This window comes from Bombina bombina, chromosome 2 (assembly GCF_027579735.1).
Source record: "Bombina bombina isolate aBomBom1 chromosome 2, aBomBom1.pri, whole genome shotgun sequence".
In the NCBI taxonomy this organism is placed as follows: Eukaryota; Metazoa; Chordata; class Amphibia; order Anura; family Bombinatoridae; genus Bombina; species Bombina bombina.
Genome location: NC_069500.1, coordinates 177,955,447 through 177,979,474, shown reverse-complemented (window position 1 = coordinate 177,979,474; position 24,028 = coordinate 177,955,447). Strand labels below are relative to the sequence as shown.

Below are 24,028 nucleotides of genomic sequence, written 5' to 3'. Positions count from 1 at the left end.
GTCGCGCTCACTTCCTTTCCCCAAAGACTTTTATGGGGCATGCTACAAAAGCCTATTTTGGGTTTTGCTTGCACACTAACCCGAATATGCGCTAGGCCAAGTGCGCTAAAAACCAAAGGTGCATTACAAAATACTTTAAATAGCCTTGTTCTTCACTCTGAAGAAAATGTTATTTTATTATGATAGATAGTAGATTGAAGAACGATACTATTTAAAGGGAAGATCAATTTTGATGAAGTAGTGCCCCATTTTTAATAAACCTATTAAAAACAAGGGCACTTTAATTAATCAAAATTGACATTTCAATTATTTTCTTCAAAAGCTTACATTTTAATCCTGGCAGCCGCTGCAGCGATTCCCCCGGCCGTCGGAAGCCTCTGCAGACGTCAGAAATGACAAACCTGGCTTCCTCCAATCACGGCTTCCCCCCCGGGGGAATCTTGGCCTGATGCAGCGCCGTGATTGGAGGAAGCCGGATTCGTCATTTTGGACCCGCGAAGACGGCTTGCGACGGGCGGAGGAAGTGCTAGAGCGGCTGCCAGGATTAAAATGTAAATTTTTGAAGAAAACAATGAAATGTCAATTTTGATTAATTAAAGTGCCCTTGTTTTTAATAGGATTATTAAAAAACGGGCACTAATTCATCAAAATTGACCTTCACTTTTTTTTTTTTTTTATTATATCTTTTTATTTTGCCAAAAAGAAAAAACAATTAACAATAGGTGTTTCCAACAAAAAAAGCAGATAACAAAATGCTTCCAAAAATAAACGTTAATACACAACAGAGTACAATCTCACTTAGAAATTAAAAGACACCTTAAGCGCGTAGAAATGTTCACCTAACCACTCGAAAAAGAAAAAGACGGTTCTGACATGGCATTTTTTCTTAATACATAAAAACCCTTACCAAAACTATAATCTCCATTAATGCTATATTCTCTAGATCCTATCCGACACACACACAGAGAAGAGAAAGAAAAGAAGAAAGAGAGGGGGAAAAAAAAAAAAAAAACACACAACCCCCCCCCCCCCTCTCCCCTACCAGTTTCCACCACAATCTTTCAAGCAAGCAGCCACTCACCTCTAAGGTTAGCTTCCAATAGGAAAAGAGAGTTCTTAAACGGCTGCAGGATCAATTTTTGAGTTTCCTGATCTAAAGATTTGATAAAAATCCCCCATTTATTTAAGAAGAACCTTATATTATTATCTATCTGTGCCTGTACTGAGGCTTGTTCTAGAAACATTTGATATGTTATCCCATTTTTAAATTCAGAAAATCTGGGTTCTTTATTAGACTGCCAGTATTTTAGTACCAGTTTCCTACCAAGCAATATCATTGTATTTATTAATAAATAGCTAGGACCTGCTTCTTCCTGGTTTACTAGGAAAAAGACTACATGTTTACTTACTTGAAAGTGTTGATTTAAGATTTTAGTGACCCAGAATGAAATTTTCCCCCAGAATCTTTGAATTACAGGGCAGGACCAGAAAAGATGGAACATATCTGCTGCAAAGTACTTGCATTTACTACAAACTATCTTCTCATGTTTTTTATCCCACCGAGCCTGCCAGCTGGGTGTATAATAACATTGATACCAAATCTTTAACTGTTGTTCTTTAAAATATTCCCCTCTCATTGCCTTTGCTACCCTATCTCCAGAGTTCTTAAATAAGTCTGAATCTTGTGAGTTTTCACCTACTAAATCCCATTTAAGTTCCAAATATCTTTTATTGCTTTGTTCTTGAGAGGTGAGTAGGGCATTATAAGAGTGCGTGATAGAAAAATTTCCTGCTTGAAACATACTAGTTATCTGCCTTAGTATATCATTGTCCCATTCTATTGCCTCTATTTTCCTACACTGATCAGCATAGTGGCGTATTTGTAAGTAAGAAAAGAAAAGGCAATTTGGTATATTGAATTCAGATTTACATTCATTAAAAGTTTTAATCGAGTTATCTTCTTTTTTGAGTAACTGTGCGATGTAGTTAATCCCTAAATCTGACCAGGCATTAAATCTAGCTGAGTCATAGCCTACCTCGAATTCAGGGTTACCTTTAATTGGTAGAAAAGATGATCCTCTATGGCTGATCCCAATTTTAGCACAGAATTGACGCCAGGCCCGTATTGGTTGGTCTATGATTAACATCCCCCTTGTTTCTATAGGAATTAGTTTTAAGGGCATGTGTGTTCATGCTTTAAGGGCATAAGGTGCTACTAGGGCTCCTTCAATTTCAAGCAAGGAGAAATGTCCTTTCTCAGAAAACCAGTCCCAAACTTCACTTTTTAATATATATATATAGACACACACACTTTTAAGTCCTTCCCAGTCAAACATGTAATATGTTGTTATATGAGTGTAATACTTGAATATGTTTTACATGTTTTGTTATACTTTTATTGTAGCCCTAACACTTTACTTCAGGTCTCAAGTTGAGCTAACGTTTTTAGTGCTGTTATGTGTTGTGCTCGAGCACAACACATAACTCACAACTTGTAATATGAGCAAACTACAGGGCGCACTAAAGGGATACCCACCGCTCTAAACATTCTTTGCTTATTCTGTTTTACTATGGACTTGTAATACCAGATTGCATACTAATCTTACCGCTGTTCCACGATCTTGATAGCGCACCTTGTGCTATCAATGGCGCTTCACTTATAATCTAGGCCTGTATGGTGCAAAAAATGTAGGGATGAATCAGTAGTGTAATGTTGTCACAGATTATATAATAAGAAGACAAGTTGTTAGGCACCTCCCCAGTGAGTCATCTTAATCACTTTTCCTTTCCATAGCTTCTCTTCCAGTGGAACTTTAAATCCAATATAAATCCACACGCGGCTTCAGGCAGATTAACTATTAATACTGATGTGTAGAAAAACATCTTCATCCTTTATTAATGCACAAAAACAATACACACGTGAAACCAAGAAGGTCAAACGTGTTTCGTATGCATATACAATGGCGTTCAAAAGTTTGGGGTCACTTAGACATTTCCTGAATTTTAATGCAAAAATACATGAAATTAGTTTGAATAGGAAATATAGTCATTGTCAAGGTTAGAAATAATATCTTTTATGTGAAATGATGTATATGTACACACATATAGACTATATATATATATATATATATATATATATATATATATATATATATATGCATTAGAGCCCTTTGCCATTAAGTAGATGAAAACATGATAAAACTATATGTATGCAATATTCATATTTAATAAAGATGTTAACTATGTATTTACTGTAAATATTTCTTTCATGTAATTAGCAAGAGTCCATGAGCTAGTGACGTATGGGATATACATTCCTACCAGGAGGGGCAAAGTTTCCCAAACCTCAAAATGCCTATAAATACACCCCTCACCACACCCACAAATCAGTTTTACAAACTTTGCCTCCTATGGAGGTGGTGAAGTAAGTTTGTGCTAGATTCTACGTTGATATGCGCTCCGCAGCAGGTTGGAGCCCGGTTTTCCTCTCAGAGTGCAGTGAATGTCAGAGGGATGTGAGGAGAGTATTGCCTATTTGAATGCAGTGATCTCCTTCTACGAGGTCTATTTCATAGGTTCTCTGTTATCGGTCGTAGAGATTCATCTCTTACCTCCCTTTTCAGATCGACGATATACTCTTATATATACCATTTCCTCTACTGATTCTCGTTTCAGTACTGGTTTGGCTTTCTACTACATGTAGATGAGTGTCCTGGGGTAAGTAAGTCTTATTTTCTGTGACACTCTAAGCTATGGTTGGGCACTTTTATATAAAGTTCTAAATATATGTATTCAAACATTTATTTGCCTTGACTCAGGATGTTCAACGTTCCTTATTTCAGACAGTCAGTTTCATATTTGGGATAATGCATATGAATAAATCATTTTCTTTCATGTAATTAGCAAGAGTCCATGAGCTAGTGACGTATGGGATATACATTCCTACCAGGAGGGGCAAAGTTTCCCAAACCTCAAAATGCCTATAAATACACCCCTCACCACACCCACAATTCAGTTTTACAAACTTTGCCTCCGATGGAGGTGGTGAAGTAAGTTTGTGCTAGATTCTACGTTGATATGCGCTCCGCAGCAAGTTGGAGCCCGGTTTTCCTCTCAGCGTGCAGTGAATGTCAGAGGGATGTGAGGAGAGTATTGCCTATTTGAATGCAGTGATCTCCTTCTACGGGGTCTATTTCATAGGTTCTCTGTTATCGGTCGTAGAGATTCATCTCTTACCTCCCTTTTCAGATCGACGATATACTCTTATATATACCATTACCTCTGCTGATTCTCGTTTCAGTACTGGTTTGGCTATCTGCTATATGTAGATGAGTGTCCTGGGGTAAGTAAGTCTTATTTTCTGTGACACTCCAAGCTATGGTTGGGCACTTTGTTTATAAAGTTCTAAATATATGTATTCAAACATTTATTTGCCTTGACTCAGAATGTTCAACTTTCCTTATTTTCAGACAGTCAGTTTCATATTTGGGATAATGCATTTTAATTTAACATTTTTCTTACCTTAAAATTTGACTTTTTCCCTGTGGGCTGTTAGGCTCGCGGGGGCTGAAAATGCTTCATTTTATTGCGTCATTCTTGGCGCAGACTTTTTTGGCGCAAAAATTCTATTTCCGTTTCCGGCGTCATACGTGTCGCCGGAAGTTGCATCATTTTTTGACGTTATTTTGCGCCAAAGATGTCGGCGTTCCGGATGTGGCGTCATTTTTGGCGCCAAAAAGCATTTAGGCGCCAAATAATGTGGGCGTCTTATTTGGTGCGAAAAAATATGGGCGTCGCTTTTGTCTCCACATTATTTAAGTCTCATTTTTTATTGCTTCTGGTTGCTAGAAGCTTGTTCTTTGGCATTTTTTCCCATTCCTGAAACTGTCATTTAAGGAATTTGATCAATTTTGCTTTATATATATGTTGTTTTTTCTCTTACATATTGCAAGATGTCTCACGTTGCATCTGAGTCAGAAGATACTACAGGAAAATCGCTGTCAAGTGCTGAATCTACCAAAGCTAAGTGTATCTGCTGTAAACTTTTGGTAGCTATTCCTCCAGCTGTTGTTTGTATTGATTGTCATGACAAACTTGTTAAAGCAGATAATATTTCCTTTAGTAAAGTACCATTGCCTGTTGCAGTTCCTTCAACATCTAAGGTGCAGAATGTTCCTGATAATATAAGAGATTTTGTTTCTGAATCCATAAAGAAGGCTATGTCTGTTATTTCTCCTTCTAGTAAACGTAAAAAATCTTTTAAAACTTCTCTCCCTACAGATGAATTTTTAAATGAACATCATCATTCTGATTCTGATGATTCCTCTGGTTCAGAGGATTCTGTCTCAGAGGTTGATGCTGATAAATCTTCATATTTATTTAAAATGGAATTTATTCGTTCTTTACTTAAAGAAGTACTAATTGCTTTAGAAATAGAGGATTCTGGTCCTCTTGATACTAATTCTAAACGTTTAGATAAGGTATTTAAAGCTCCTGTGGTTATTCCAGAAGTTTTTCCTGTTCCTAATGCTATTTCTGCAGTAATTTCCAAAGAATGGGATAATTTGGGTAATTCATTTACTCCTTCTAAACGTTTTAAGCAATTATATCCTGTGCCGTCTGACAGATTAGAATTTTGGGACAAGATCCCTAAAGTTGATGGGGCTATTTCTACCCTTGCTAAACGTACTACTATTCCTACGTCAGATGGTACTTCGTTTAAGGATCCTCTAGATAGGAAAATTGAATCCTTTCTAAGAAAAGCTTATCTGTGTTCAGGTAATCTTCTTAGACCTGCTATATCTTTGGCTGATGTTGCTGCAGCTTCAACTTTTTGGTTGGAAACTTTAGCGCAACAAGTAACACATCGTGATTCTCATGATATTATTATTCTCCTTCAGCATGCTAATAATTTTATCTGTGATGCCATTTTTGATATTATCAGAGTTGATGTCAGGTTTATGTCTCTAGCTATTTTAGCTAGAAGAGCTTTATGGCTTAAAACTTGGAATGCTGATATGGCTTCTAAATCAACTTTACTTTCCATTTCTTTCCAGGGTAACAAATTATTTGGTTCTCAGTTGGATTCCATTATTTCAACTGTTACTGGTGGGAAAGGAACTTTTTTACCACAGGATAAAAAATCTAAAGGTAAAAACAGGGCTAATAATCGTTTTCGTTCCTTTCGTTTCAACAAAGAACAAAAGCCTGATCCTTCATCCTCAGGAGCAGTTTCAGTTTGGAGACCATCTCCAGTCTGGAATAAATCAAAGCCAGCTAGAAAGGCAAAGCCTGCTTCTAAGTCCACATGAAGGTGCGGCCCTCATTCCAGCTCAGCTGGTAGGGGGCAGGTTACGTTTTTTCAAGGAAATTTGGATCAATTCTGTTCACAATCTTTGGATTCAGAGCATTGTTTCAGAAGGGTACAGAATTGGTTTCAAGTTGAGACCTCCTGCAAAGAGATTTTTTCTTTCCCGTGTCCCAGTAAATCCAGTAAAAGCTCAAGCATTTCTGAAATGTGTTTCAGATCTAGAGTTGACTGGAGTAATTATGCCAGTTCCAGTTCCGGAACAGGGGATGGGGTTTTATTCAAATCTCTTCATTGTACCAAAGAAGGAGAATTCTTTCAGACCAGTTCTGGATCTAAAAATATTGAATCGTTATGTAAGGATACCAACGTTCAAGATGGTAACTGTAAGGACTATCTTACCTTTTGTTCAGCAAGGGAATTATATGTCCACAATAGATTTACAGGATGCATATCTGCATATTCCGATTCATCCAGATCATTATCAGTTCCTGAGATTCTCGTTTCTGGACAAGCATTACCAATTTGTGGCTCTGCCGTTTGGCCTAGCTACAGCTCCAAGAATTTTTACAAAGGTTCTCGGTGCCCTGCTGTCTGTAATCAGAGAACAGGGTATTGTGGTATTTCCTTATTTGGACGATATCTTGGTACTTGCTCAGTCTTTACATTTAGCAGAATCTCATACGAATCGACTTGTGTTGTTTCTTCAAGATCATGGTTGGAGGATCAATTTACCAAAAAGTTCTTTGATTCCTCAGACAAGGGTAACTTTTCTGGGTTTCCAGATGGATTCAGTGTCCATGACTCTGTCTTTAACAGACAAGAGACGTCTAAAGTTGATTGCAGCTTGTCGAAACCTTCAGTCACAATCATTCCCTTCGGTAGCCTTATGCATGGAAATTCTAGGTCTTATGACTGCTGCATCGGACGCGATCCCCTTTGCTCGTTTTCACATGCGACCTCTTCAGCTCTGTATGCTGAAGCAATGGTGCAAGGATTACACGAAGATATCTCAATTAATATCTTTAAAACCGATTGTTCGACACTCTGGTGGACAGATCACCATCGTTTAATTCAGGGGGGCTTCTTTTGTGCTTCCGACTTGGACTGTAATTTCAACAGATGCAAGTCTCACAGGTTGGGGAGCTGTGTGGGGATCTCTGACGGCACAAGGAGTTTGGGAATCTCAGGAGGTGAGATTACCGATCAATATTTTGGAACTCCGTGCAATTTTCAGAGCTCTTCAGTTTTGGCCTCTTCTGAAGAGAAAATCGTTCATTTGTTTTCAGACAGACAATGTCACAACTGTGGCATACATCAATCATCAAGGAGGGACTCACAGTCCTCTGGCTATGAAAGAAGTATCTCGAATTTTGGTTTGGGCGGAATCCAGCTCCTGTCTAATCTCTGCGGTTCATATCCCAGGTGTAGACAATTGGGAAGCGGATTATCTCAGTCGCCAAACGTTGCATCCGGGCGAATGGTCTCTTCACCCAGAGGTATTTCTTCAGATTGTTCAAATGTGGGAACTTCCAGAAATAGATCTGATGGCGTCCCATCTAAACAAGAAACTTCCCAGGTATCTGTCCAGATCCCGGGATCCTCAGGCGGAGGCAGTGGATGCATTATCACTTCCTTGGAAGTATCATCCTGCCTATATCTTTCCGCCTCTAGTTCTTCTTCCAAGAGTAATCTCCAAGATTCTGAAGGAATGCTCGTTTGTTCTGCTGGTAGCTCCGGCATGGCCTCACAGGTTTTGGTATGCGGATCTTGTACGGATGGCCTCTTGCCAACCGTGGACTCTTCCGTTAAGACCAGACCTTCTGTCACAAGGTCCTTTTTTCCATCAGGATCTGAAATCCTTAAATTTAAAGGTATGGAGATTGAACGCTTGATTCTTGGTCAAAGAGGTTTCTCTGACTCTGTGATTAATACTATGTTACAGGCTCGTAAATCTGTATCTCGAGAGATATATTATAGAGTCTGGAAGACTTATATTTCTTGGTGTCTTTCTCATCATTTTTCCTGGCATTCTTTTAGAATACCGAGAATTTTACAGTTTCTTCAGGATGGTTTAGATAAGGGTTTGTCCGCAAGTTCTTTGAAAGGACAAATCTCTGCTCTTTCTGTTCTTTTTCACAGAAAGATTGCTATTCTTCCTGATATTCATTGTTTTGTACAAGCTTTGGTTCGTATAAAACCTGTCATTAAGTCAATTTCTCCTCCTTGGAGTTTGAATTTGGTTCTGGGAGCTCTTCAAGCTCCTCCGTTTGAACCTATGCATTCATTGGACATTAAATTACTTTCTTGGAAAGTTTTGTTCCTTTTGGCCATCTCTTCTGCCAGAAGAGTTTCTGAATTATCTGCTCTTTCTTGTGAGTCTCCTTTTCTGATTTTTCATCAGGATAAGGCGGTGTTGCGAACTTCTTTTGAATTTTTACCTAAAGTTGTGAATTACAACAACATTAGTAGAGAAATTGTGGTTCCTTCATTATGTCCTAATCCTAAGAATTCTAAGGAGAAATCGTTGCATTCTTTGGATGTTGTTAGAGCTTTGAAATATTATGTTGAAGCTACGAAATCTTTTCGTAAGACTTCTAGTCTATTTGTTATCTTTTCCGGTTCTAGAAAAGGCCAGAAAGCTTCTGCCATTTCTTTGGCATCTTGGTTGAAATCTTTAATTCATCTTGCCTATGTTGAGTCGGGTAAAACTCCGCCTCAGAGAATTACAGCTCATTCTACTAGGTCAGTTTCTACTTCCTGGGCGTTTAGGAATGAAGCTTCGGTTGACCAGATCTGCAAAGCAGCAACTTGGTCCTCTTTGCATACTTTTACTAAATTCTACCATTTTGATGTATTTTCTTCTTCTGAAGCAGTTTTTGGTAGAAAAGTACTTCAGGCAGCGGTTTCAGTTTGAATCTTCTGCTTATGTTTTTCGTTAAACTTTATTTTGGGTGTGGATTATTTTCAGCAGGAATTGGCTGTCTTTATTTTATCCCTCCCTCTCTAGTGACTCTTGTGTGGAAAGATCCACATCTTGGGTAGTCATTATCCCATACGTCACTAGCTCATGGACTCTTGCTAATTACATGAAAGAAAACATAATTTATGTAAGAACTTACCTGATAAATTCATTTCTTTCATATTAGCAAGAGTCCATGAGGCCCGCCCTTTTTTTGTGGTGGTTATGATTTTGTATAAAGCACAATTATTCCAATTCCTTGTTGATGCTTTCGCTCCTTTCTTATCACCCCACTTCTTGGCTATTCGTTAAACTGAATTGTGGGTGTGGTGAGGGGTGTATTTATAGGCATTTTGAGGTTTGGGAAACTTTGCCCCTCCTGGTAGGAATGTATATCCCATACGTCACTAGCTCATGGACTCTTGCTAATATGAAAGAAATGAATTTATCAGGTAAGTTCTTACATAAATTATGTTTTTTCTTACCTTAAAAATTTGTCTTTCTCCTGTTAAGTGTAGTCAGTCCACGGGTCATCATTACTTCTGGGATATTAACTCCTCCCCAACAGGAAGTGCAAGAGGATCACCCAAGCAGAGCTGCTATATAGCTCCTCCCCTCTACGTCACACCCAGTCATTCTCTTGCACCCAACTAATAGATAGGATGTGTGAGAGGACTGTGGTGATTATACTTAGTTTTTATATCTTCAATCAAAAGTTTGTTATTTTAAAACAGCACCGGAGTGTGTTGTTCCTTCTCAGGTAGAATTTGAAGAAGAATCTACCTGAGTTTTTGGATGATTTTAGCCGGCGTAGCTAAGATTCATTTTGCTGTTCTCGGCCATTCTGAGAAGTGAGGTAAACTTCAGATCAGGGGACAGCGGGCAGGTTCACCTGCAAAGAGGTATGTTGCAGTATATTATTTTCTGAGGAATGGAATTGACTGAGAAAATACTGCCAATACCGATATAATGTAAGTTCAGCCTTAAATGCAGTAGTAGCAACTGGTATCAGGCTGTTATGTATATATGTTTACACTTCAGTATTCTGGGGAATGGCACTTCACTGGGATAATACTATGCATATAACTTTTAGCCTAGCTTGCAGTGGGAACGTCTAGCAGCAGGCTGTTTAATGACATTTCATATTATTTGATTTCAAACGTTTTGCTGGCATGTTAAATCGTTTAATTATCTGAGGTACTGGGTGAAAAATTGTTTTGGGCACTGTTTTTCCACTTGGCTGTCGTTTATTTTAATTTAAGACAGTTTACTGAACTTCCCTCACTGCTGTGTGTGAGGGGGAGGGGCCTATTTTGGCGCTTTTGCTACGCATCAGAAATTCAGTCACAAGTCTGTTTCTCTCCCTGCATGATCCGGATCGTCTCTACAGAGCTCAAGGGTCTTCAAAAATTATTTTGAGGGAGGTAATCACTCACAGCAGACCTGTGAGATTGTGCTTTGAAAAACGTTTATATGTTGTACATTTTTTTCTGCTATTAAGGGTTAGTTATCCATTGCTAATGGGGGCAATCCTTTGCTAAATTTATGCCTTTACCGGGAAAAATTTGGTTTTTATAATTTCTCCGGTTCATTGTTATTCAACTGTCATAGTTTTTTCTGTGCTTCTTAAAGGCACAGTACGTTTTTCATATTACTTGTAAATTGAGTTGAAAAGTATTTCCAAGCTTGCTAGTTTAATTGCTAGTTTGTTAAACATGTCTGACTCAGAGGAATATCTCTGTGCTATATGTGCAAAAGCCAAGGTGGAGCCCAATAGAAATTTATGTACCAATTGCATTGATGCTACTTTAAATAAAAGTCAATCTGTACAAATTGAACATCATTCACCAAACAACGAGGGGGAAGTTATGCGACTAACTTGCCTCACGTGTCAGTACCTGCATCTCCCGCTCGGGAGGTGCGTGATATTGTAACGCCGAGTACTTCAGGGCGGCCATTACAAATCACACTACAGGACATGGCTAATGTTATGACTGAAGTTTTGTCTAAATTACCAGAACTTAGAGGTAAGCGAGATCACTCTGGGGTGAGAACAGAGTGCGCTGATAATAATAGGGCCATGTCAGATACTGCGTCACAATTTGCAGAACATGAGGACGGAGAGCTTCAATCTGCAGGTGACGGATCTGATCCAAATAGAGTGGATTCAGACATTTCAAATTTTAAGTTTAAACTAGAAAACCTCTGTGTACTGCTAGGGGAGGTATTAGCGGCTCTGAATGATTGTAACACCGTTGCAATCCCAGAGAAATTATGTAGGCTGGATAGATACTATGCAGTACCAGCGAGTACTGACGTATTTCCTATACCTAAGAGGCTTACAGAGATAATTACTAAGGAGTGGGATAGGCCCGGTGTACCCTTTTCCCCCCCTCCTGTATTTAGAAAAATGTTTCCAATAGACGCCACCACACGGGACTTATGGCAGATGGTCCCTAAGGTGGAGGGAGCGGTTTCTACTCTGGCTAAACGTACCACTATCCCGGTGGAGGATAGCTGTGCCTTTTCAGATCCAATGGATAAAAAATTAGAGGGTTACCTTAAGAAAATGTTTGTTCAACAAGGTTTTATATTGCAACCCCTTGCATGTATTGCGTCTGTCACGGCTGCGGCCGCATTTTGGTCCGAGTCTCTGGAAGAGACTCTTGACTCAATAACTATAGATGAGATTTCAAATAAGCTTAAAACCCTTAAGCTAGCTAATTCATTTATTTCAGATGCCGTAGTACATTTAACTAAACTTACGGCTAAGAATTCCGGATTCGCCATTCAGGCACGTAGAGCACTGTGGCTAAAATCCTGGTCAGCTGATGTTACTTCTAAATCTAAATTACTTAACATACCTTTCAAAGGGCAGACCTTATTCGGGCCCGGTTTGAAAGAAATTATCGCTGACATTACAGGAGGTAAAGGCCATGCCCTGCCTCAAGACAGAGCCAAACCTAGGGCTAAACAGTCTAATTTTCGTGCCTTTCGTAACTTCAAGGCAGGAGCAGCATCAACTTCCTCTGCACCAAAACAGGAAGGAGCTGTTGCTCGCTACAGACAAGGCTGGAAACCTAACCAGTCCTGGAACAAGGGCAAGCAGGCCAGAAAACCTGCTGCTGCCCCTAAGACAGCATGAATTGAGGGCCCCCGATCCGGGAACGGATCTAGTGGGGGGCAGACTTTCTCTCTTCGCCCAGGCTTGGGCAAGAGATGTCCAGGATCCCTGGGCGTTAGAGATCATATCTCAGGGATATCTTCTGGACTTCAAAATCTCTCCCCCAAAAGGGAGATTTCATCTTTCAAGGTTGTCAACAAACCAAATAAAGAAAGAGGCGTTTCTACGCTGTGTACAAGATCTTTTTCTAATGGGAGTGATCCACCCGGTTCCGCGGTCGGAGCACGGACAGGGGTTTTACTCAAATCTGTTTGTGGTTCCCAAGAAAGAAGGAACCTTCAGACCAATCTTGGATTTAAAGATCTTAAACAAATTCCTAAGAGTTCCATCGTTCAAAATGGAAACTATTCGGACAATCTTACCCATGATCCAAAAGGGTCAGTACATGACCACAGTGGATTTAAAGGACGCTTACCTTCACATACCGATTCACAAAGATCATTACCGGTATCTAAGGTTTGCCTTCCTAGACAGGCATTACCAGTTTGTAGCTCTTCCATTCGGATTGGCTACGGCTCCAAGAATCTTCACAAAGGTTCTGGGCGCTCTTCTGGCGGTACTAAGACCGCGAGGAATTTCGGTGGCTCCATACCTAGACGACATTCTGATACAAGCGTCAAGCTTTCAAACTGCCAAGTCTCATACAGAGTTAGTACTGGCATTTCTAAGGTCGCATGGGTGGAAGGTGAACGAAGAGAAAAGTTCTCTCTTTCCACTCACAAGAGTTCCCTTCTTGGGGACTCTTATAGATTCTGTAGAAATGAAGATCTACCTGACAGAAGACAGGTTAACAAAGCTTCAAAATGCTTGCCGTGTCCTTCATTCCATTCAACACCCGTCAGTGGCTCAATGCATGGAGGTAATCGGCTTAATGGTAGCGGCAATGGACATAGTACCCTTTGCACGCCTACATCTCAGACCGCTGCAATTGTGCATGCTAAGTCAGTGGAATGGGGATTACTCAGATTTGTCCCCTACTCTGAATCTGGATCAAGAGACCAGAAATTCTCTTCTATGGTGGCTTTCTCGGCCACATCTGTCCAGGGGGATGCCATTCAGCAGACCAGATTGGACAATTGTAACAACAGACGCCAGCCTACTAGGTTGGGGCGCAGTCTGGAATTCCCTGAAGGCTCAGGGATCATGGACTCAGGAGGAGAGTCTCCTTCCAATAAACATTCTGGAATTGAGAGCAGTTCTCAATGCCCTTCTGGCTTGGCCTCAGTTAACAACTCGGGGGTTCATCAGGTTTCAGTCGGACAACATCACGACTGTAGCTTACATCAACCATCAAGGAGGGACAAGAAGCTCCCTAGCGATGATGGAAGTATCAAAGATAATTCACTGGGCAGAGTCTCACTCTTGCCACCTGTCAGCGATCCACATTCCTGGAGTGGAGAACTGGGAGGTGGATTTCCTAAGTCGTCAGACTTTTCATCCGGGGGAGTGGGAACTTCATCCGGAGGTCTTTGCCCAAATAGATCTCATGGCGTCTCGCCAGAACGCCAAGCTTCCTTGTTACGGGTCCAGGTCCAAGGACCCGGGAGCGGTTCTGGTAGATGCTTTGACAGCACCTTGGACCTTCGGGATGGCCTATGTGTTTCCACCCTTCCCGATGCTTCCTTGATTGATTGCCAGGATCAAACAGGAGAGAGCATCGGTGATTCTAATAGCGCCTGCGTGGCCACGCAGGACCTGGTATGCAGATCTAGTGGACATGTCATCCTGTCCACCTTGGTCTCTGCCTCTGAGACAGGACCTTCTAATTCAGGGTCCTTTCAAACATCAAAATCTAATTTCTCTGAAGCTGACTGCTTGGAAATTGAACGCTTGATTTTATCAAAGCGTGGATTTTCGGAGTCAGTAATTGATACCTTAATACAGGCTAGGAAACCTGTTACCAGAAAGATTTACCATAAAATATGGCGTAAATACTTACATTGGTGCGAATCCAAGAGTTACTCATGGAGTAAGGTTAGGATTCCTAGGATATTGTCTTTTCTACAAGAGGGTTTAGAAAAGGGTTTATCTGCTAGTTCCTTAAAGGGACAGATCTCAGCTCTGTCCATTCTTTTACACAAACGTCTGTCAGAAGTTCCAGACGTTCAGGCTTTTTGCCAGGCTTTGGCCAGGATTAAGCCTGTGTTTAAAACTGTTGCTCCACCATGGAGCTTAAATTTAGTTCTTAACGTTTTACAGGGTGTTCCGTTTGAACCCCTTCATTCCATTGATATCAAGCTGTTATCTTGGAAAGTTCTGTTTTTAATGGCTATTTCCTCGGCTCGTAGAGTCTCTGAATTATCAGCCTTACATTGTGATTCTCCGTATCTGATTTTTCATTCAGATAAGGTAGTTCTGCGTACTAAACCTGGGTTCTTACCTAAGGTAGTCACTAACAAGAATATCAATCAAGAGATTGTTGTTCCATCATTGTGTCCTAACCCTTCCTCAAAGAAGGAACGACTTCTGCACAATCTAGATGTAGTTCGTGCCCTGAAATTTTATTTACAGGCAACTAAAGATTTTCGCCAAACTTCTTCCCTGTTTGTCGTTTATTCTGGACAGAGAAGAGGTCAAAAAGCTTCTGCTACCTCTCTCTCTTTTTGGCTTTGTAGCATAATACGTTTAGCCTATGAGACTGCTGGACAGCAGCCTCCTGAAAGAATTACAGCTCATTCTACTAGAGCTGTGGCTTCCACTTGGGCCTTTAAGAATGAGGCATCTGTTGAACAGATTTGCAAGGCTGCAACTTGGTCTTCTCTTCATACTTTTTCCAAATTTTACAAATTTGACACTTTTGCTTCTTCGGAGGCTGTTTTTGGGAGAAAGGTTCTTCAGGCAGTGGTCCCTTCCGTATATAAGATCCTGCCTGTCCCTCCCGTCATCCGTGTACTTTAGCTTTGGTATTGGTATCCCAGAATTAATGATGACCCGTGGACTGACTACACTTAACAGGAGAAAACATAATTTATGCTTACCTGATAAATTCCTTTCTCCTGTAGTGTAGTCAGTCCACGGCCCGCCCTGTTTTTTATGGCAGGTCTAAATTTTTAAATTATACTCCAGTCACCACTGCACCCTATAGTTTCTCCTTTCTCGTTCGGTTCTCGGTCGAATGACTGGGTGTGACGTAGAGGGGAGGAGCTATATAGCAGCTCTGCTTGGGTGATCCTCTTGCACTTCCTGTTGGGGAGGAGTTAATATCCCAGAAGTAATGATGACCCGTGGACTGACTACACTACAGGAGAAAGGAATTTATCAGGTAAGCATAAATTATGTTTTTTCCCTGTGGGCTGTTAGGCTCGCGGGGGATGAAAATGCTTCATTTTATTGCGTCATTCTTGGCGCAGACTTTTTTGGCGCAAAATTTTTTTCTGTTTCCGGCGTCATACGTGTCGCCGGAAGTTGCGTCGTTTTTGACGTTTTTTTTTGCGCCAAAGGTGTCGGCGTTCCGGATGTGGCGTCATTTTGGAGCCAAAAGCATTTAGGCGCCAAATAATGTGGGCGTCTTTTTTGGCGCTAAAAAAATATGGGCGTCACTTTTGTCTCCACATTATTTAAGTCTCATTATTTTGTGCTTCTGGTTGCTAGAAGCTTGTTCTATGGCATTTTTTTCCCATTCCTGAAACTGTCATTTAAGGAATTTGATCAATTTTGCTTTATATGTTGTTTTTTCTATTACATATTGCAAGATGTCCCACGTTGAAGCTGAGTCAGAAGATACTTCTGGAAAATCCCTGCCTGGTGCTGGAGCTACCAAAGCTAAGTGTATCTGCTGTAAACTTTTGGTATCTGTTCCTCCAGCTGTTGTTTGTACTGTTTGTCATGACAAACTTGTTAATGCAGATAATATTTCCTTTAGTACTGTTACATTACCTGTTGCTGTTCCGTCAACATCTAATACTCGGAGTGTTCCTGATAACATAAGAGATTTTGTTTCTAAATCCATTAAGAAGGCTATGTCTGTTATTCCTCCTTCTAGTAAACGTAAAAAGTCTTTTAAAAATTCTAATTTTTCAGATGAATTTTTAAATGAACATCATCCTTCTGATACTGATATTGGTTCTGATGATTCAGAGGATTCTGTCTCAGAGGTTGATGCTGATAAATCTTCATATTTATTTAAAATGGAATTTATTCGTTCTTTACTTAAAGAAGTCCTAATTGCATTAGAAATTGAGGATTCTAGTCCTCTTGATACTAAATCTAAACGTTTAGATAAGGTTTTTAAATCTCCTGTAGTTATTCCAGAAGTTTTTCCTGTCCCTGGTGCTATTTCTGAAGTAATTTCCAGGGAATGGAATAATTTGGGTAATTCTTTTACTCCTTCTAAACGTTTTAAGCAATTATATCCTGTGCCATCTGACAGATTAGAATTTTGGGACAAAATCCCTAAGGTTGATGGGGCTGTCTCTACTCTTGCTAAGCGTACTACTATTCCTACGGCAGATGGTACTTCCTTTAAGGATCCTTTAGATAGGAACATTGAATCCTTTCTAAGAAAAGCTTACTTGTGTTCAGGTAATCTTCTTAGACCTGCTATATCTTTAGCGGATGTTGCTGCAGCTTCAACCTTTTGGTTAGAAGCTTTAGCGCAACAAGTAACAGATCATAATTCTCATAGCATTATTATTCTTCTACAACATGCTAATAATTTTATTTGTGATGCCATCTTTGATATCATTAGAGTTGATGTCAGGTATATGTCTCTAGCTATTTTAGCTAGAAGAGCTTTATGGCTTAAAACTTGGAATGCTGATATGTCTTCTAAGTCTACTCTGCTTTCCCTTTCTTTCCAGGGTAATAAATGATTTGGTTCTCAGTTGGATTCTATTATCTCAACTGTTACTGGAGGGAAAGGAACTTTTTTACCACAGGATAAAAAATGTAAAGGTAAATTTAGGTCTAATAATCGTTTTCGTTCCTTTCGTCACAACAAGGAACAAAAGCCTGATCCTTCATCCTCAGGAGCGGTATCAGTTTGGAAACCATCTCCAGTCTGGAATAAATCCAAGCCCTTCAGAAAACCAAAGCCAGCTCCCAAGTCCACATGAAGGTGCGGCCCTCATTCCAGCTCAGCTGGTAGGGGGCAGATTACGTTTTTTCAAAGAAATTTGGTTCAATTCCGTTCACAATCTCTGGATTCAGAACATTGTTTCAAAAGGGTACAGAATTGGCTTCAAGATAAGGCCTCCTGCAAAGAGATTTTTTCTTTCCCGTGTCCCAGTAAACCCAGCGAAGGCTCAAGCATTTCTGAAATGTGTTTCAGATCTAGAGTTGGCTGGAGTAATTATACCAGTTCCAGTTCTGGAACAGGGGCTGGGGTTTTATTCAAATCTTTTCATTGTACCAAAGAAGGAGAATTCCTTCAGACCAGTTCTGGATCTAAATATATTGAATCGTTATGTAAGGATACCAACATTCAAAATGGTAACTGTAAGGACTATCCTGCCTTTTGTTCAGCAAGAGCATTATATGTCCACAATAGATTTACAGGATGCATATCTGCATATTCCGATTCATCCAGATCACTATCAGTTTCTGAGATTCTCTTTCCTAGACAAGCATTACCAGTTTGTGGCTCTACCGTTTGGCCTAGCTACAGCCCCAAGAATTTTTACAAAGGTTCTCGGTGCCCTTCTGTCTGTAATCAGAGAACAGGGTATTGTGGTATTTCCTTATTTGGACGATATCTTGGTACTTGCTCAGTCTTCACATTTAGCAGAATCTCATACGAATCGACTTGTGTTGTTTCTTCAAGATCATGGTTGGAGGATCAATTTACCAAAAAGTTCATTGATTCCTCAGACAAGGGTAACCTTTTTAGGTTTTCAGATAGATTCAGTGTCCATGACTCTATCTTTGACAGACAAGAGACGTCTAAAGTTGATATCAGCTTGTCGAAACCTTCAGTCACAATCATTCCCTTCGGTAGCTTTATGCATGGAAATTCTAGGTCTTATGACTGCAGCATCGGACGCGATCCCCTTTGCTCGTTTTCACATGCGACCTCTTCAGCTCTGTATGCTGAACCAGTGGTGCAGGGATTACACAAAGATATCTCAATTAATATCTTTAACACCGATTGTACGACACTCTCTGATGTGGTGGACAGATCACCATCGTTTAGTTCAGGGGGCTTCTTTTGTTCTTCCGACCTGGACTGTAATTTCAACAGATGCAAGTCTGACAGGTTGGGGAGCTGTTTGGGGGTCTCTGACAGCACAAGGGGTTTGGGAATCTCAGGAGGTGAGATTACCGATCAATATTTTGGAACTCCGTGCAATTTTCAGAGCTCTTCAGTCATGGCCTCTTCTAAAGAGAGAATCGTTCATTTGTTTTCAGACAGACAATGTCACAACTGTGGCATACATCAATCATCAAGGAGGGACCCACAGTCCTCTGGCTATGAAGGAAGTATCTCGAATTCTGGTATGGGCGGAATCCAGCTCCTGTCTAGTTTCTGCGGTTCATATCCCAGGTATAGACAATTGGGAAGCGGACTATCTCAGCCGCCAAACGTTACATCCGGGCGAATGGTCTCTTCACCCAGAGGTATTTCTTCAGATTGTTCAAATGTGGGGACTTCCAGAAATAGATCTGATGGCCTCTCATCTAAACAAGAAACTTCCCAGGTATCTGTCCAGATCCAGGGATCCTCAAGCGGAAGCAGTGGATGCATTGTCACTTCCTTGGAAGTATCATCCTGCCTATATCTTTCCGCCTCTAGTTCTTCTTCCAAGAGTAATCTCCAAGATTCTGAAGGAATGCTCGTTTGTTCTGCTGGTAGCTCCAGCATGGCCTCACAGGTTTTGGTATGCGGATCTTGTCCGGATGGCCTCTTGCCAACCGTGGACTCTTCCGTTAAGACCAGACCTTTTGTCGCAAGGTCCTTTTTTCCATCAGGATCTCAAATCCTTAAATTTAAAGGTATGGAGATTGAACGCTTGATTCTTAGTCAAAGAGGTTTCTCTGACTCTGTGATTAATACTATGTTACAGGCTCGTAAATCTGTATCTAGGGAGATATATTATAGAGTCTGGAAGACTTATATTTCTTGGTGTCTTTCTCATCATTTTTCCTGGCATTCTTTTAGAATTCCGAGAATTTTACAATTTCTTCAGGATGGTTTGGATAAAGGTTTGTCTGCAAGTTCCTTGAAAGGACAAATCTCTGCTCTTTCTGTTCTTTTTCACAGAAAGATTGCTAATCTTCCTGATATTCATTGTTTTGTACAAGCTTTGGTTCATATAAAACCTGTCATTAAGTCAATTTCTCCTCCTTGGAGTTTGAATTTGGTTCTGGGGGCTTTTCAAGCTCCTCCGTTTGAACCTATGCATTCGTTGGACATCAAATTACTTTCTTGGAAAGTTTTGTTCCTTTTGGCTATCTCTTCTGCCAGACGAGTTTCTGAATTATCTGCTCTTTTTTGTGAGTCTCCTTTTCTGATTTTTCATCAGGATAAGGCGGTGTTGCGAACTTCTTTTAAATTTTTACTTAAGGTTGTGAATTCTAACAACATTAGTAGAGAAATTGTGGTTCCTTCATTGTGTCCTAATCCTAAGAATTCTAAGGAGAGATCATTGCATTCTTTGGATGTTGTTAGAGGTTTGAAATATTATGTTGAAGCTACTAAGAATTCCCGAAAGACTTCTAGTCTATTTGTTATCTTTTCCGATTCTAGGAAAGGTCAGAAGGCCTCTGCCATTTCTTTGGCATCTTGGTTGAAATCTTTAATTCATCATGCTTATGTCGAGTCGGGTAAAACTCTGCCTCAAAGGATTACAGCTCATTCTACTAGGTCAGTTTCTACTTCCTGGGCGTTTAGGAATGAAGCTTCGGTTGATCAGATTTGCAAAGCAGCAACTTGGTCTTCTTTGCATACTTTTACTAAATTCTACCATTTTGATGTGTTTTCTTCTTCTGAAGCTGTTTTTGGTAGAAAAGTACTTCAGGCAGCTGTTTCAGTTTGAATCTTCTGTTTATAATTTAAACTTTATTTTGGGTGTGGATTATTTTTCAGCGGAATTGGCTGTCTTTATTTTATCCCTCCCTCTCTAGTGACTCTTGCGTGGAAAGATCCACATCTTGGGTAGTCATTATCCCATACGTCACTAGCTCATGGACTCTTGCTAATTACATGAAAGAAAACATAATTTATGTAAGAACTTACCTGATAAATTCATTTCTTTCATATTAGCAAGAGTCCATGAGGCCCACCCTTTTTTTGTGGTGGTTATGATTTTTTTGTATAAAGCACAATTATTCCAATTCCTTATTTTTTATGCTTTTCACACTTCACCCCACTTCTTGGCTATTCGTTAAACTGATTTGTGGGTGCGGTGAGGGGTGTATTTATAGGCATTTTGAGGTTTGCCCCTCCTGGTAGGAATGTATATCCCATACGTCACTAGCTCATGGACTCTTGCTAATATGAAAGAAATTAATTTATCAGGTAAGTTCTTACATAAATTATGTTTTTACATTTGCTAATGTGAATATGCTGTTTTTTGTGCAATGGGTGTTAGTATTTTTTTAACTTTTTTTTCTCTCCATTGACTTCTAAGGGGAATGGGAAAATGCAATGTTTTTTGTGCAATCTCGGTGGTAGGTTTTTTTTCTCCATTGATTTTTATGGGGGAATACATGCAAAATTAAATTAGGTTTTTCACACTATTCGGAACTTGTAATACAAACGCAACCCGACTAGCGCAAAGAGCTTAATTGTAGCTGAGTTTTCACGATCGCAGAAAAAAAATACCACACCAATTGTGATCTAGCCCTATATTTGTATAAGGGAAGGTATTTGCTACAGTTAAAGTCTAACTGCATCAGGTTTAATTCTGTTTTTTTTTCTTGTTAGAGAAAACGCCATACAAACTGTTTATCTAAAGCAGACACGTTTGTCTTTGTTGGACCTTAAAGCAGTTGTACAATTTGTTACAGGACTTACAAAGACAAAGTGGAGATGTGAACTACTGCACATTTTATTAACAGTCATAGGATTCTGATGTTTTTATGTTATAGCAACTCCCATAGAAAGTAATAGCCGTCACTACTGATTGTGAGCTACTGCTGTGCTTAAACCATCATAGGGGCATGCGTGAAGTGGCAAGTTAAGAGTCTTGCAAGCTTCTGATTGGTGTATTCCTGCTGTACATCTTCAGAGGCTGCTATGCTCCCTGATCATCATTGTGGACTTTAGAGCCTCATAACATAGAAACATAGAATTTGGTGGCTTATAAATACCATGGGCACAAAAAGTCTGCCCCATTTCCTATAAAGCATACACTTAATTAGTTTGTAGGATAGCCTTATGCGTATCAGAGGCATTCATGAAGTCCCCAACAGTGTTTGTCTTTACCACCTCTGCTGGAAGTTTATTTCTTGAATCGACCACCCTTTCTATGAAGAAGTGCTTCTGCAAATTACTGTTACACCTGCGACCCTTCAACTTAAGATCATGACCCCCTGTTCTAGATTTGTTCTTTTTGTAAACAGAATACTTAGACCCTCAACTTTATTAAAGGGACATAAAACACATTTTTTTTCTTTCATGATTTAGAAAGAGCATGCAATTTTAAACAACTTCCTAATTTACTTCTATTCTCTAATTTGCTTTATTCTCTTGATATTATTTGCTGAAAAGCAAATCTAGATAGGCTTAGTAGCTGCTTATTGGTGGCTGCACAAAGATGCCTCCTGTGATTGGCTCACCCATGTGCATTGCTATTTCTTCAACAAAGGATATCTAAAAAATGAAGCAAATTAGATAATAGAAGTAAACTCTAATGTTGTTTAAAATTGTATTCTCTATCTGAATAATGAAAAAAAAACTTTGGGTTTAGTGTCGCTTTAAGCTCCTTAATATACTTAAAAGATTAATATCACATCTTTACCGTCTCTCCACTAAGATATATATGTTTAGGTCATTCATCCTTTCTTTTTCTTTTTTAGACCATGAGGTCTATTTATCAAGCTGTCAACTGTGCTGCATTCGCTGGCACCAATACGCTCGCGGGGCGATGAGCAGCGGACTGTTGTTAACTAACAGTCATCGATCTCGCTGCTATTCGACTTTTTCCCAACATTATTTATACCCTGTCACTATACACCGCCACTATACTAAAATGTTTAACCCCTATCCCGCCGCTCCCGGACCCCGCCGCAACTAAATAGAGTTATTAACCCCCATCCCGCTGCTCCTGGAGCCCACCGCAACTCTAATAAAGTTATTAACCCCTATCCCGCTGCTCCCGGAGCCCACCGCAACTAAATAAAGTTATTAACCCCTATCCCGCCGCTCCCGGAGCCCACCGCAACTAAAGTTATTAACCCCTAAACCGCCGCTCCCGGAGCCCACCACAACTCTAATAAAGTTATTAACCCCTATCCCCCCACTCCCGGAGCCCACCGCAACTAAATAAATGTATTAACCCCTAAACCCCTGTCCTCCCACATCACTACCACTTACTTAACCCCTAAACCGCCAGACACCCACATCCCCATAAACTAAATTCAGCTATTAACCCCTAAACTTAACAACCCGCTAACTTTACATTAAATATTAACTCATCCCTATCTTATAATAAATTTAAACTTACCTGTAGAATTAAAATAAACTATATTAAACTACTAATTAACCTACACTAACTATTATCCTACAATTACATTAAACTATATTAAACTAATAATTAATCTACCCTAACTATTATACTACAATTACATTAAACTATATTAAACTAATAATTAATCTACCCTAACTATTATACTAAAATTACATTAAACTAAAAATTAAATGAACTATATTATATATTTAAAAACCTAACCCTACTCAAGTTATTTAAATCTACAATAAAGAATTACTAAGTTACAAAAAATAAAAAACACTAACCGCTAGATTTGGAGTTTTGTCGGTAACGACCCGAAAAACTAACGCCGGCTTTTTTCTGGCCGCACCATAAAAATAACTCTGGTATTGAGAGTCCACATAAAGGCTGCGTTAGGCTCCAAAAAAGGAGCGTAGAGCATTTTTAACGCAGCTTCAACTCTCAATACCAGAGTTGCTTACGCAAGCGGCCAGCCTCAAAAACGTGCTCGTGCACGATTCCCCCATAGGAAACAATGGGGCTGTTTGAGCTGAAAAAAAACCTAACACCTGCAAAAAAGCCGCGTTCAGCTCTTTACGCAGCCCCATTGTTTGCTATGGGGAAACACTTCCTACGTCTGCACCTAACACCCTAACATGTACCCCGAGTCTAAACACCCCTAACCTTACACTTATTAACCCCTAATCTGCCGCCCCCGCTATCGCTGACACCTGCATTTTATTTTTAACCCCTAATCTGCCGCTCTGTAAACCGCCGCTACTTACATTATCCCTATGTACCCCTAATCTGCTGCCCCTAACACCGCCGACCCCTATATTATATTTATTAACCCCTAATCTGCCCCCCTCAACATCGCCTACACTTATTAACCCCTAATCTGCCGAGCTGACCTGAGCGCTACTATAATAAAGTTATTAACCCCTAATCCGCCTCACTAACCCTATAATAAATAGTATTAACCCCTA

At 39.9% G+C, this 24,028-nt stretch overlaps 1 protein-coding gene across 1 annotated transcript in view; it reads left to right on the top strand.

The window, feature by feature from the left end:
* Positions 1–24,028, top strand: part of CMYA5 (cardiomyopathy associated 5) — a 202,364-nt gene that overhangs the window by 104,551 nt on the left and 73,785 nt on the right. The gene's annotated exons all lie outside the window — the stretch shown is intronic.